The sequence below is a fragment of the Solea senegalensis genome, linkage group LG21 (genome assembly GCF_019176455.1).
Source record: "Solea senegalensis isolate Sse05_10M linkage group LG21, IFAPA_SoseM_1, whole genome shotgun sequence".
NCBI lineage: Eukaryota > Metazoa > Chordata > Actinopteri > Pleuronectiformes > Soleidae > Solea > Solea senegalensis.
Window position 1 is genome coordinate 3,749,179 of NC_058040.1, and position 16,573 is coordinate 3,765,751.

Consider the following 16,573-nt stretch of genomic DNA (forward strand, 5'->3'; position numbering starts at 1 on the left):
GTTCATTAAAAAAAAGACAGACGCTGATGTCGGCAACACTCATTGGATATTATGAGGGTCCTTGAGGGCAAAGCGGCAGAGACAGGACAACAGAATGCACTGCGCTGTGTGTACTTTTACGCAACTCAACCAGGCAGGATTAGTCATAAACACACACCTACTCATGATGATGTCTAGCTGGTTAACGGAACGGAAAACTACGCGCCTGATACCAATCCGAGTAGAGTGGAGTCGAGCTGAGTCGTCCTATAACTGTGGAAAAGCACCATAAAGAAAAAAAATACTATTTAATGTAGCCAAAGCAATACAATTAACCTAAAACCTTTAAGATACTCTTCAAATCACTATTTTATGTCAAAATACTTGTTTTTCAGTCGCCATGTCATTGACCTCACACATCCATGGATGGATTTGAAGATGATTTTGAAAGTTGTCTGTGTTGGATTCATTCTGGCTTCTCCCCATGTTACGCATATTTGATTTTTTCTTTTTATGCCGGATGTCCTTCCAGACACAACCCTCCCATTCATCAGGGCTTGAGACCAGCACTGGAGTACACTGGGTTTGTATTTATAGCGTCACATTAATTAATTATCAATTGGGAGCAATGGAGATTAAGAGACACCCCATCCCTGGACCTGTTGGGATTTGAACCAGCAACCCTATGGTTACAAACCAAGTTGCCTTTCCTCAAGGCCATGGACTGACCTTTGAAAATAATACGACATTCTAAATATAAAGATATTATAACTATGGGTATTTTTCATGTATGTGTTTCACTTCTTGTTTGGGCTAGTTATTGATGGAGATGGGTAATTGGCTGGGAAGTAGTTCAGAGGGTTTTATTGTTTAGGAGAGGGTTTAAGTTTGTGGCCGTGAACGAGAGAGGCTGTGTAAGCTGGCGATGGGTTCTACGGGAGTAGCTAGTTAGTTGGCCACCCTGAGTATGTTTCCCTGGGGACACCTCAACCTCGGGGTTAGCTGTTGATGCAGCAAGGGAATGAATCGTGGCTCTCCACCGTCCAGTTAATGTTAATGATTTGGAGACTCCCTGAATGCTACAGTATCAACAAAGTGCACAAGACACTGATCATTCCTGTTTGAACTGAAAACTCAATGGAACCATTGACACTGTTCAAACATCTTTGTTCAGGTCACTCTGCCTCACACATACATCAGACTGTAGATCATTAACTAATGGCTGACTCTCTTCCCATTGACTCGTTAGGCTGAGGCCCCTGTTAATGGATTGTGTCCAGGAATAGCAGCACTCAGCTCAGAAGATCTGACATCAATAGTTCCAACATTAACAGGATTGCAGAGCTTCTTACTAAACACCATTACCACAGCGTGTGGAGACAACTGGTGTCTAGACCTGGGGTCGCGTTAATCGAGAATTCTGCATCATTGATAGATTTTTTTTTCTACCATACTGTCATTTTGAGGGCGATCTACCGTAACTTCACCTAATTCACACACAACACCGTCAATAACCACCTGTAGACCACTTGTAACAGTGGTGCCGGCAGCCGTAAGGATCAGGAAGTCCCACATTCAGAGAGTCTTGCCGAGTTGTGACCACTTCCTTTAGAGAAATGTTCTCTGACTTCAAAACTATAGCCGAAGCCGCCCTGGTGATTCCAGTCTCAAGTGTGGCAGCATTTCGTAGTTTCAGCCTTCAGAAATATAGTCACAGGAAGTTGTCTTTTCAAGACAAAGACACAACCCAATGACAATCTCCTCTGCAGCAGTCATTCTCTGAAGTGAGCATCGTTTGCTCACATTTTAACTGTGATCGTCTAATTCTGTATCTTTGCATCATTAATATATGCGGAGAAATCGTGCTGCGGTGTTTTAGTTGTTTTTGAAAATTAAACAATATTACGTAGACTATGTGTCATTATCATCTTAAAGAAAATCTAAATGAAAACGATTTGAAAATGTTTTTATCGTGATAAACTTTTTGGCCATATCACCCAGGCCTAATTTACACCCTAATAAAGTCGACATATTAGTATTTCCATTATCTTATTATTACCATCTTTAACAGCTTCAGATGCAGCATAGAGCAACATCGCTTTGAACGCTCTTAACCCTGTCAGCAGAGCAGAATCTCACATTAACCGATATGACATTGGATTTAAATTCAATAATTCTACAAAGTGCACAGTTGAGCATCAGACAGGACTCAAATACTGAAATCAGTCTGAACCGGATCTACTCTTCAGCAAAGGCCTTGATGTCTGTGTCAAAGACTCCCTGATAATAAAATGCAACATAGTCCAACAAAACAAAATCAAAACCAGCATCCAGTTTATGAAAAGTGGAAAAAAAAAGAAGCAGCATTTTGCAACAATAACACTGGCATAAGCCTGAAATAACACAATTCTACGCAGCAGCGTCAGCGGGATCACTATGAAATACTAATAAACAACATACCAACCACACAGCGAGCGTGCAGGCTTTTGAATCTGAGCTGATCCATTCAATAAAGTTTTCATACAAATACAGACTTTCCTCACTATGTTTAAGTGAGTGTGACAGGTAAATGCACGCCTGACTTTACCATTCCAAACTGTACCGTACTGTCCTAAACTGAACCATACCATGATAGAAGCACATGGCTTCATTTCAAAAGTATCAGCTTAGCAATGCCGTCCAAAAAAGCCCAAGTGATGTCCAACCGTAATGATATGACTTGAGTTACATTCTTGTTGGGCATTTTGGAAAAACCTTTCAAGCTGAGTAGAGTTTCCCCCCCCCAAGCATCACAGTCCAGTCTATTTTGGCACTAAAAAGCAATGCTGAAAATAATGCCCTAACATGAATTAAACATGGGAATACCTCTCCTGTTAGAATGAGTTAGGAGTCGCTGTTTGAAGCTCAGCTGTTGAACCGCTCCACAGCTGGGGGCAGGCTATTATGTGTGTGACATGGGGTGTCTGTAGGTACGTTGGCTGCTGCCAGTCCCACCACAAAAGGCTCTTTCTTATAGTAGGGGGCTTTGGGAACAGGATGGAAGGGAAATATGTGGGTTGTTAACGTTTTAAAGAAATAGTTTTTTTAACATTTGGTTACATGGCTTCAGTGCTTTCCTGCTAAGACTTAGATGACAGGATCAATACATCTCTTATATCGGTTAAATGTGAGGATACAGCCAGCAGACGGGGAGCTTAGCATGGCATGAGGACCAGAAACAGGGGATTAGCCTGGCTCTGTTCAAAGTGTGAAACAGAAACTCTGTTCCCGAAAGCTCAGTCATTAATGCATTACATCTACTGTAGTCGTTCAGTCTGTACAAAATGGGAAGTAAACTGAGGATTGCCATGTTTGCCATTTACCATTAAATCAATCGATGTTTACGTGGACACAAGCAGTCGGAATGAAAATATGTCGTGTAAACATGAGTATCCAAAAACTCTAATTCGATACAGCCCATTTGGAAACAAATTTCATTCATAACGAAAGGTATAAGCTGATCGTCATTCAGATTGGTGTTCGTATCAACAGTTGATCAGATCATAACTTCCTGGTTTGGTGCTATCACGTGTCTGACCCACGTAAACGTGACATATTTCCATTTTGTTACTGTTGGATTGAAATATATTCATTGTCGATTATTTTCTCGATGAATTGTTTGGTCCATAAAATATCAGAAAAGCTTAAAAAATATTGATCGCTGTTCGTTTTAATGATTTTTTTGTTATCCAGGGAAAATAAATGAAGAAAATATTCACATTTAAGAAGCTTAAACAATCAGAAATCTTGTTTTAATCATGAAAAAGGCTTCAAACCGATAACCGATTATCAAACTAGTCACAAACCAAACAGGTGCTGCCGTGTTGCGTTCAATGTCGCTGTTACACAGGTACGATATCACACTACGTACCTCGCTGACCCAGCCATCAATACCAGGACAATGGCTGTCTTTGAAGCTATCATACGGGGTATCACCACTGCCACACCACAGCCCATAATCATACAATGTAATCCAGGCTTAAGGCATCCGACTACAATGTTCAGCCAAGAGGTTACTCATTTTATTATCTATTTTGGAGAGGACCGCACTGGTTTGTATTGGACCGCTGTAGAACCAGCCCTGATAGTTTTCCTTAAACTACTGTCAAACTCTTTTCCATGAAGTGTTTTTGTAGCTGCATTGTGCAGAGGAGAGAGTGAACAGTTCGAGGTTGCGTCTGCATCGGTTTGTGACACATCAAACAGCTACTAATACACCCAGACAGCAAGGGAACTAGAGATGTTCCGATACCATTTTTTCCCTCCCGATACCGATTCCGATACTTGTAATGTGGGTATCGGCTGATACAGAGTACCGATACCGATACCAGTGTGTTATAAAAAATATATATATCTTACTACGCCTGTAAGACTGTGATAGGATGATAAGGTTTAGCTTAGGTTAAACCCTCTGTAAAACATGAACGAATACAGCAAATGGACACCATTTATTTTTACCAGTGATATGTTATTTCGTTTTTCAGCTTGTACGTTTGTTTTGACTCTGGTCCAAACAACGCAGCACTGGCAGAGCTTCATGTTTCCATGACGACTGACCGGGAAAGGACGCGCGTGACATCGTTTTTACATGACTCCAGATTGTTAAAATGAGTCTCTGAAGTAACGCTAAACTTCAAAAACAGAGGCATACATACGCAGGACACAGGTACGCTGGTTAGCTGTAGCGCTGCTCTTTTCCTTTAATAAACGGGCCGCTCCAGTTTGACTGTAGGCGCGCTAATGGAGCTGGCGCAGCTAACAACGCTAACGGAGCTAACTGGTAAATACTGCCAAACCGCCGACATGATGAGCTAACGTTAGCTCCTTGTCTACGGGTGTCGGGTCAAGTTCTTCTTCACACCTCTAAGACAGCACAGCGCAACTGTTTCAAGAGCGGCGAAGAAGAACCGTGTCAGAGCTAACGGAGCTCTAATAAATTACGTGCATGGACTCCAGTACTCGCCGATACCCACATTTTCGGGAGTATCGGAGGCATTTCCGATACCGGTATCGGAACAGCTCTAAAGGGAACCAAACATTTCCCACTGCATTCGCCATATGTTCTCCTATCGTTGCTTGTGAGGCATGTGTCGAAGAGAAAACACTCTCATTAATGATAATAACCACCTCAGGAACCACATCCCTCAGGCTAACGTTCACAGCGCAGGTGTTACATGATGCCACTCGGCAACGGCTGCTTCTGCATTCACTGGAAGAAAAAGGATTTTCTGCAAGTGCGAGGGAAGAAGCAACTGGAGCCAAATACCAGGCACACAAATCTGAAAAGGTCAAAACACAACATGAATCCACAATTGTGAACCACATGGGAACATCTGGAATTTACAAAAAGAAAACGCACAATACAGATTGTCATTGTGAACTGGGTTATACAAGTCCTGCTATCTTAAGACTGGAACTTAATGGGCATTGCAGCTGCTGTGTGCTCATACAATAAGAAACAGATTTGACAAACAATGACTTCATCGTTGCACTCGGCAGCCTGTGTGTGTGTGTGTGAGTGTGTGTCACTGGAACATTTTTACAGGACTAGAGAACTGTTGCTGCATCAGCACCACAGCAACCGCTCAGTGGCAGCACATTAGATGCAGGATCATACATGTGAGACAGGGGGACCAATATTTCTCAAAACACAAACGTCCGTTCATGTTTCTGCCCTTCGCCGTGCAAATCCCAGGGAATGTGCCAAACGCGGGGAAGTAAAACACGAAGAATGGATAAATCAAAGCAATTATTGTTCCTGAGTATAATAACCATTGTCTGTTCTCGCTCAGCTGGGCAGCTGGATCACATTCACCACACATTATTTTAGGAGCCAGCGTTGAGACAGAGGGGCTTTGAAAGCCTTGCCAGGAGCTCTTCAAAGAGAACGAGGGAAAAACCGTTGGGTTTCTGGTGCTTGTGCAACTTCCGCTTTGAGTTTGGATGCAAGCATGACCTGCTGATGGCCACAGGGGGGCTGAGACAATGGCGTTTCACTCCCCCAGTGATGACTTAGAGTTGCTACAGCGGCACGAATGATGTTTGTGATGACACCGGTGGCAGATTTACCATGGAGACTCCTTTTCCAGCAATTACTCCATGATTTCAGTTGGAAGAAAATAAAAGCAGATTTCACATTTCAAGTTGCCAAAGTGAAAAAAAAAACAAAAACATATAGGCTACTGTTAGATTTCCTCAGCTGTAACTAATCAATTCAGCTTGTAGGGCGGACAATAACTATCGCAATATTATTTTATTTTTCAAAAGTAGTCAAATCAATCACAATCTCCTGCAATTTGTTCAACTCAAGAGAGTGACAGGGCTAAAGTGACTGTGCACAAGTCTAGATTTGTTGTTTTAGCATTGGTATATGGCCACACAGTATACTCTACATCTTAATAAGAATTCAGGCTAAAAAGCTTGGGTTAAACGCAGGATAGAATCATCACCGGTTGTCGATCCGTGAAGGAAAAACAATCGATAATTCCAAATTAGCATTACTCTTCGGTTGTAATGTAAAATAGTTAATCAATAGAAGACTAATATGATATGATAAAATGAAAGATTAAATTGTTGTTTCAGTCCAATGTTGTGCTGTTTGGCTTAAATCTAAATGTCCGTTTTGATGATGAACACAAGGGGGAAGCACCAACCACAGTTGCTGGAATCTTCAGTTTCCTCAGTCTAATAAACAACTGGACAGAGCAGCTAATGTTAAAACTTTGTACATATCATTCCCACCAAAGAAGTCTCAAATTTTACAAACGAGACCATCTCTGGATGAGAGAGTGAAGCTGATGAAGAAGTGATGGGTCACTGTGCGTGACACCCATTACCAATCACACCAAAGCTACACATGAAACCATTCCATGCTGGGACCAACTAACAGCCAGCATGTACAAGGGCTTCCCATGTGGGGCCCATGTTACTGAAACCATATGGGACTTGCATAATTTGGGACTTGCCCTTTCCAGGCTACCTGGAAAGGGCAATAACTAAGTGGAAATTGGCTTGAAGTGGACAAACAAGGGCAGGGCCACCATGGAAACCATGGACAAACCTGCTTGGGACCCATATTGTCAGCCCTGAATATATAACCCTAATGGGGCCCACGTGGACATGCTGGCTGGGAATTTACAAAATGCTGTGTCGAAGGCCTGAAACTACTGACCATAAACTCAACAGGAAAATGTTTACCAAATGAGAAGCAGGCTAATTTTCTCATCAACTAACATACAAACAGACTTCTTTTTGCCACAGGTTTCAGACAATTCCATGTCGCCTTCACTTTCCAGACCCAGGGACAACTTCCATTTTCTGCTTGCAGTCTATAATCCCAACAAAGTAAAGCAGTTATAGAAAATAATATAATAATGGTGATTGTGCACAGATGTGGACATTTGTCTTTGGCTCTGCAGGCTGATTCATCGCATAAATACAATAGAATAAATGAATAAGATAACAAAAGCTCCTCTGCAGGTTGTGAGGAACAGTTTAACCTTTCCTGTGCATCCTGAACAACTGGCATTACATTTTAACAGCAGATTGAAACACCCTGACAAATAACAATCAGATTTTTTTTTTGGTTTAGTGTCTTCATCTCTCTGACATCCACTCCTAAAATTCTTTAAAACAATTAACTGCACATGAAATTTGATCCTCGGTGATATCACCCCCGTTTGCCGATGACGTTACACCGCTTTAACGTCCAGTTCCATCTCCTCACTTTGGCTCTAATTCCTCTGACACAGGCGCACACACAACCCCCCTTTTCCACTTCCACAAAAAGCACTTAACACTGCAGCACAAGCTGGGCCATTTAGGAAGAGTAGTGTGTGTGTGTAAAAGTAAAAACACAAGGTGTGTTTTACTCCCTCAGGCGCACACTGATTACATACTCTGCACTAATGCAAAGATTATCCACACTCTATCCAATTTCCTCTCATATATACTGTACATATATATATATATATATATACATATATATATATATATATATATATTTGGGTATGTACATGTGTGTGTGTGTGCCTGTAAAGCAAAGACTGCACACAGAATGACATCACTGAGCGGTGATTAGACTTGTTAGCTCAGTGTGAGACACAACAGATGGCCACAGGGAGTCACTCAACGACACTGGAAGAAGAGACGGAAAAACGATGACTTTTAGCTTGTGTGTGAGTGTGTGTGCCATTTTGTTTAATGAGAAGAGGTGAAGTCATGACTGAGGTCTCTCTCTCTCTCTCTCCCTCTCTCTCTCTCTCTGTATGATAAAAGACAGGTGTATTAAGTGCTCTATAATGTGGATAGGAGAGTCATTTCTCTGGAGTGGATGCAAGCCAAGTCTTTCCTAGACTGTGATGACAGACATAATAGGTGAAGAGGATTCTCTCTCACACACACACACACACACACGCATGCACAGACGCATGTGTGCGCTCTACGGTGCAACATTACTCATGCAGAATGCATCTGGGAAAATTGGGAGCTGTGTGGTGCAGTAACAGCAGCAGCTGAGACTAACATCAGAATCAGATGCTTCATATATACATGTATATATACATATATGTATACATACATATATATATGTATATATATATATACATATATACACACACAGTATATCTATACATATAAATATAAATATACATATATATATATATATACATATACATATATACATACATGTATATCATTTTTGATCATACCACCCAGCACTAATTGCTACTTTATGTCATCATATCATATATATACATATATATATATACATATATATATATACATACATATATATATACATATATACATATACATATATATACATATATATATATACATACATATATATATATATATATATATCATTTTTGATCATACCACCCAGCACTAATTGCTACTTTATATCATCGTATTTTTCAAAATGTCAACATTTTTGCAGTGTACAATATACAATACCAGGTATTTTGTATGCATGACCATGATTGAGTGCTCCAGCAAGAGAGAGTTATAGTTGAGTGGGTTTGTGCGAGTGGTCAAGCGCGAGAGAGGAAGCGACGCAGCTGAGTGTGTGTTTGTCTGTGTGCACTCGATGTGCTTCTTAGTGTTTTCGTCCACAGTCCAACTGCATGCAGCCGCCTTGCTTTACTAAGCGCTGTGATGCTTTTGTGTTTCCAGAGAGGGTTATGTGGAACTGATGAATAAGAATTGTGGGAATTAATCTGACAATGATGTGAAAGTAGCAGACATTATAGACATGTCGCTTGTTTGTTTTTTAAAGTTCACTCAACCAGAGCCTCAGAGGAGCAGGCTTTGGTCCCATGTTGGTGCTTATACCTGATATACCGGGCGTCATCTTCCCCGTCTCGCCTCTGAACCCGTGAACCTGCAGGTTCCGTTCAGCGTCTCGGGTCGTTGGCTCCCAGGAATCTGATGGCTCTGCAGTAACAAGCCAGTTACGGCCTCTTTAAAGTATCGAACCATGCTGGGACGCGGATAAGATCGTGCAAATGTTTACATAATCTGGTTAAGTGCCTGCCTGCCGTTAAACTGTCTCAACTGAGCAAAGTACACACTCCTGCAGATGCATTTCAAATGAGGTGTTTGCAGCCCACACGCTGCATTTTAATGGCAAGTTCCCGATGACTTATTTTCCTAATTAGTTTAATTCTAGTTACGTCTTGAAATGTAAATGCTTAAAAAAGGCTAAATATAGCAGCAAGACAACCCTGGGTTAACTTTAATGAGCTGTTTTAAACAAGTGTTAGTGTTGTTTTTGCATTAAAATACTGTATATTCAGTACCAACATATATATATATTAAACTATACTATGATGGTTTTGATTTAAAACTCTCTGGTGTTACATCCACACTACTACATCTTTGGGTAAGGCTGTGTCTGTTTTCCACACTTTTTTTAAAAGGTTTATAAATGCCGCACGCTCTATTTTAGTTTGAAAACTTCGGCACAGGGTTTAAATCTGGGCAGAGAGGAAAAGAGACCCATGGAAATGATGACGCATTTACCCATATTTTTTCCTCGTTGGTTCAAACGAGTTGAGACACTACAATCAGCTGACTGAAAACTGCCATTTACACTTATGTTACATCCACACTCCTGCATTTTCCTTTAAAAAAATGCATCAAATCCACTCCAGAAACCATACTACCCTCAAGCAACGAAAATGGAGAAGGTTAGAAATGCTGCCAACTCCAGCGTAGTTTGAAATAATGTGGATCTGCATTTTAGTGTGGACGTTTAGAAAACAAGAGCAATGATAAATGATGGCGCAGTTATCCACATTGGCTTTCTGATTGATTCTTATTAGCCAAAAGTACTTTCACCTCACTGCTCTTACTAAGGCGATACAAAAATGAAATTCTTGTCTGGACAAGAACTGGACTGTTTGTTTGAAAATGCTAGTTTTTTCAGATGAAAACATAGTGTAGAAGTAGCCTTACTACTAAAGTTCTACTAAAGAAGAAGAAGTCTAGAAGTAGTAGTACGACTGTAGCCTGGGGTAACTGCAAGATTCAGAGCTGTGCAATGAGGGGAATCGGGCAGTTAAAGGTACTATGTGCCTTCGCCTGCAGGTGAAAGGTCACAGATGTGTGACCCAGAGCCACTCCAGTTAATTGTGAAACAAAAGCCTCACCTCCTCTTTTCTTTCTGCCCTTTAGTTTACTACCCTTTGTCCTTTTCCTTTTTATCTCCCTCTTTCTTTTTCACTCTGTGTACACGTTCAGTCTCCCTCCACTGTTATTACCACCCTCCAGAATTCACTTTTTTCACGCGTGTTTACTCTCCCCGCCGACGCAGCAAGGGACGCCGTAATTCCCACTGTCCTCAGACGGCAAATACCACTTAGCTGTCGAGGGCCGCCACCAAATGACGACAGCAAACAGAGAAATGTCTCATTCCCTGCTTTCTTCTCTTTGTCTCCAAAGCAAATGTGAATGTTTGGACGAGCCGAAGCACAAAGGTCAATCACAGGGAGAAACAGAAGCATTTAAACTATAAACACTTTTGATTACAGTTGTAGCTTCACAGCCATAGTTAGATAGTCAGTACATTTCCACGCACAGTCAATGTTCTTCAACTGGACGACAACATTTGCCGCTTCTCCACTAAATGGTCCTATCACAGCTCGACTCTACACAGTCTCTAGTTTCTGTAGTTTTTGGTTTTCCATTTCAAAATAGCACCTCCTCAACGTAGGTGGGGTCATCGCCGCACGGCTGCATGAAACTGCTGTGACTCCGTTTTATATGTGACTAGAAGCGGATATTTTCAATGTACTGAATCATTAGAATCAGTTTGTTACAAAGATTTGTTCAGTACTTCCTGCACGACTGGAGCATAGACTCCGTCAGAAAACAGTCACTGAACTGAAATACAGCGGCAGGAGTTGTGATGCGGCTCGGCGCTCGCGATCAGCAGTGCTGTCGCTGAACACACCAGACTAAATATTAATGTTATTATGTTAAATATTAAAGATTAACACAAGTTTTCAGGGTTTCTAAGTCCTTCTAATTGATCGTACGTCTTCCAGTGTCCACAGAGTTCAGAAGAGGCTTTCCACGCACCAGTCAATCAATTAAAAAATGTAACAGCCAATCAAAAAATAGCATTATATTTGTTTTCATCCGGGCAAAAGATTTACGTGATCCCACTACAACTTTCCACAGAAGACGACACACCCACTTCGAAGATGCGGCAGTACAGTAAGTCATCTCATCATTTGATAATATGATACAATTATTTGATACAGTAATGACAGCTGATGTTGGGGAATATTGTGTCCAGCTAATAATGTTTGATCTGTGAGCTTGTCTAGCCACTTCAAGCCAAACGACACACACAGTCATGCAAATCACAACTTAACCACTTTTTATATGAGGTTTAAGCTCCTGAACTCCAGGTTAGAATGGACGGCTGGCAAAAACATAGCAGGTAGATGTGGTTTATAATGAATACTATAAAATGTTGCAGTGTGGACGAAGCATCTGATAAAAAGATCTTACGCTGACTGCTTTCCCACTGGCAAATATTGGAGTTTGTTGGGTTTTTTTCGAAGCAAACAAGGTGAAAACCAATGGTGCTGAGCAGGAAGTACGTCATACAACATCAGGAAGCATCATAGAAAGCAGTGACAATGTCACAGTGATTACAAATCGAAATGTTTCGAAGCATGACTGAATCATTTTAGCTCTCATAACTTCACATGGAAAAGCAGCAGATGCAGCAGCAACACTGGCAAAGCACAGCGCTTCCACTCAGATGTCATGTTTCCATCTGCGCTGATAAAAACTCGCCTCTATTGCCGAGTCATTTGACCCGGGAGTGAGTGCCAGTGCTGACACAGGCCAGATGTTAATCAGCTGTTTTTGGACTTGTTGAAAAACAGATTAGAAACAAATAAAAGTCAAAGTGAACTTGCTGAGTTGTGAGAACAAACATAAATACAGTTCATTTATTTGTTGCGTCAGTGCTGCTCACACCTCAGATCCACTCCGAGAGGATGCGTCTGTTGACAAATCTGCCATTTGAAAACCAAACCCACCGTTAAATTCAGTCAACCATCAGTATTCACATCAGTGTGTTATAACAGCTGAGCTTTTAAAGTCCCAGCCTGACTCCGACTGTGTCCTTTGCGTGATATTAAATGTCTTCATTTACTCATGAAACAATGGGAAAGAAATCCTGCAGGCCCCCGCGTGCACGTCTGCGTGGTCCCGCGGGAGCTGTAACGCGATCTCTGACGAGTCTGGAGGAGCAGTCACCCTCACCTGGACAGTCCTCGCGCTACAAATCAATTCACAGCTGCACAGACCATTAGGCAGTGAGCGTGCAGGGCCTCTCAGCGACACAGTTAAGATTAATGGAGACATTCAGTTAAGAGGTTCCCAAGGTTTTACACAAAATGTTACATGAGCGTTTTACACTAAACCATAACCGAATTTAACGTGCGTGTAAAGCGATAAAAATCATCGCCTCTGATGTTGTCGCCCCACAAGAAAATGTGTTACTTTGCCCCGATTTGAATGACAAAGGGTCTTTAAATGCTTCAAATTAGGTGTCAGATCATGTAAAATTCTATTACATTCGATGTTCTGCCTCTTGACCGTGTGACCACGGGTGCACGACCTCTACACACACGAATACTGTACACGCTTCAGTAGAGTATATATATATCTATATATATATCTATAGATATATATATACACATACATACATATATATATATCTATATATACACATACATATACATACATATACATGTATATATATATATATGTATATATATATATATATATATATATATATATATATATATATATATATGTATATATCGCAGGCAAATTCAGCAAAACCATTTTAGCTGAGTCGTGTGAGCTGTTTGTTTCTTCTACAATATTGGAGAATTATATCTTTGAAATGACTCAGCACAAATGTGTTGTGTTGTTGAAAGTGATCGGAATAAAATCGATGTCGGTAGATACTGCAGTTTTTGATGTGGTGGTATCGGGACCAGAGGTGGGTAGTGTAGCCAAAAAAATTACTCTGATTATTATCTTAAAGTAACAGTACGTTTACTACTCAAATAGAAGTAAAATTACTCATGAAAAAGAATTACTCGTATGCAGTGGAAAAAAAGCAATGTTCAAATTAAGATATGTTAAATAATAATATTTTAAATAAAACAATAAATACGGTCTTTATAATCAAATACATCACCCTTTAACTAAAAGTACAATAAATTAGGATTATCCAATTCAGATACATCGGCACGGTAAAAGTATTGGTTGGCTGCTCAGCTGACAGCCTCCCTAGACATCCCTAGTTTATACGGAATATAAAGGTTTTCTGTCTTTACCCCACAGTTGTAATTTTCTCACACATTCTCTCACCTACTATTTTCCAACATACATAATATATGAAGCGGAGAATCCCTGAATTTGCTTTACATGCACTTTAAAAAACAACTTTCTTGAAATTCTGGAAATCTTCTAAGGCCTGTGAGACCTTTAGATCAAAACTCTCCCAACCTGAACCCACCTCATAAAGAAGTGTTCCATCAAACAACGCCCCCCAAAAATGATTCCCACAAAAAACAATACTAAATTCCCATACTTTCTTTATTACATCTGTATGTACAATAGTGAAACAGTCATAAGGGTAATTAACATTCTTTACATTCTGACTTCTAATAGATGATTTAATTCAAGTGCAAAGGTGTTTTTGAACTATTCATACAGCGAAGAATTGGCATTTGTATTTGATCTCATTTACATGATTTGAGTGCTTTCCTGCATTATGTCATATGTGAAAATGGAAAGAAACAGTAACTATGGAAGAATAATGGTCATTCACTGTGAGTGAGTGCGTAATGTGAACAGAATGTGACCTGCCTTACATTTAGAATGGGTCACTTTTATTAAAAAAAAAAAAATAGTTTCTGCCAATGCAGGATGCAGACAAAGACAGAGAAAGCCTTATAGTTTTTTTGGTCCTGCTGCGCTTAAGCCAGCAGGCAGCAGTGGTGATAATGGCCAGTGACAGTGTGCCAGTCCAAACCAGAATACTGTTACCATGGTGCTGGTGAAATGAGAAGCCCAAACACAGGGAATCACGGCGGTAATGTGGACTCACAACAGCTGCAGGAGTTCTCAGTTGTACAGAGATTTTGTGATAAACGGGGGGTGAAAGTGAAAGGACTGTCCAGTACGACCGAGCCAATCTGGGATTTTACTGAGTAGATAAACGGCAGGATGTGCTGTAGATGGGGAAAGCAGAGCATGACAGAATTGTAGAATTAAATCTTCTTTCATGCAATCATTTGCTGCTTCTAGTTTCTCAAATGTGAGGATTCACCACCTTTCAATCTGATTTAGCAAACAAGGTGTAGCGACTGATAGAAGTTGCATACTTGGTTGGTTTTTACTCATGATTCCTTCTAATATAATATATTCATTTGAAAGCTCAGATTTCATCCATCCAGCTATCTTCTCCCACTTTATCCTCCACATGAGGCTCGCAGGGGGTGCTGTGCCAATCTCGGCTGACATAGGGCGATAGGCGGGGCACACCCTGGACAGATTGCCAGTCCATCACAGGGCCACACATAGAGACAAACAACCATCCACTCAAATCTGCATGTCTTTGGATTGTGGGGAGAAAACCCATGCACACAGAGGGAGAACATGCAAACTCCATGCAGAAAGACTCTTGTTCCAACCGGGTTGCAAAGGCAAGAGTGCTAACCACTACACCAACCATGTGGCCCTATCTGGTTAGATTCATTTACTATCTATCTAGACTTGTCAACTTGACATTCACGTGCATTTTATTGCATCTTTTGTCCAACTTTTAGACTGTTTTGTAGGTTCCTTTGACGTATAAGCAGATGTTACTAGAATAGCGACCTTTCATATACACCCCAGTGTCCTGTGATTGGTCAGTTTGTCTCGTCACAGCCAGATTTCCCCTCAGATCACCTGATTTACATTACGCTGAGAGGTTATTTTAAAATAAGTTAACCGCTCCAGCTCTAAAGCTCTTGACAGTCATTGTTTTCTTATTGAAACATGAACCCAAAACAAAAAAAAAAAACACTGGTACATGGAAGCAAACCTTAGTTTTGGCCACATCAGAGACACAATGTGCAGTTTGGTCTTATCACATTCAAACATCTTAAAGCCTTTTCCATGACCTAAGCCAACCTGGCCACCTGATACCACCTTATCACACTTGCACAGACTATTTTAGGAAAGTCATAACCATACAGCTGTGAGGCTGTGAATCCCAGCCTGACTGCAGTTCCTATTTATTCGATATTGAACTATGTCTGAAACAGCGGTTGCCGGTAAAGACAAATGACGGGCGGGAGGGGGGATAAAGATGAGACGAAGCTCTCACTGAGAGGAGTAGAAGTGAGTGTTGAACATGGACGGCAGAGTTTAATGAGCCCGCAGCTGCTCAGGGACTAGATAAAGTGCTGGAGGCCATGCAGCTGCAAAACCCACCGTCTGTCTCTGGCACATTCCCCTGAGACTGACCCCCAGCTCACCACAAAGGAACAAAACTCCCTTCTTTCTTTCTCCTCATTTCACCCAAGACGAGGGTCATGCCTCCCCATGTCCTGCCCTTTGTTGAGTCATTCACTCCCCTGGATGTCTCACTCTTCCCAGGGGTGTGTTTATGCCACACAGGCCTATGCGGTCGTCTCTGGATTGAGGAAAAAGAACAAGTGTAGGGTGCAGTCATTGTTATTGCCAGGACCCCACCCCGGAGGTGGCTGTACTATGAGGACAGACTCATCTCTGGGGACCAAGAGGAAGGGGCAGGACCAAGCCTTCAGTAGAGAGGGGTGATTAACTCCCACACTGACTAATCTAATCAACAAGCATGATTACCACAGTGTTGTAGCAGGGGGCAGAGACCCTGAAAACTTCGTCAAGTATCTTTCAAACGGCTATGGAGGGAAAAAAGGCAGGAGGTCACACGGGAGAGGTCATCTTCGTGGTGGTGGCTGGACATCGTCACGCTCCACGTGAC

The 16,573-nt window shown here is 41.3% G+C and overlaps 1 protein-coding gene across 1 annotated transcript in view; it reads right to left on the bottom strand.

Annotated features, from left to right (window-relative positions):
- Positions 1 to 16,573, bottom strand: part of LOC122758285 (arylsulfatase B-like) — a 58,312-nt gene that overhangs the window by 17,118 nt on the left and 24,621 nt on the right. The window lies entirely within an intron of this gene.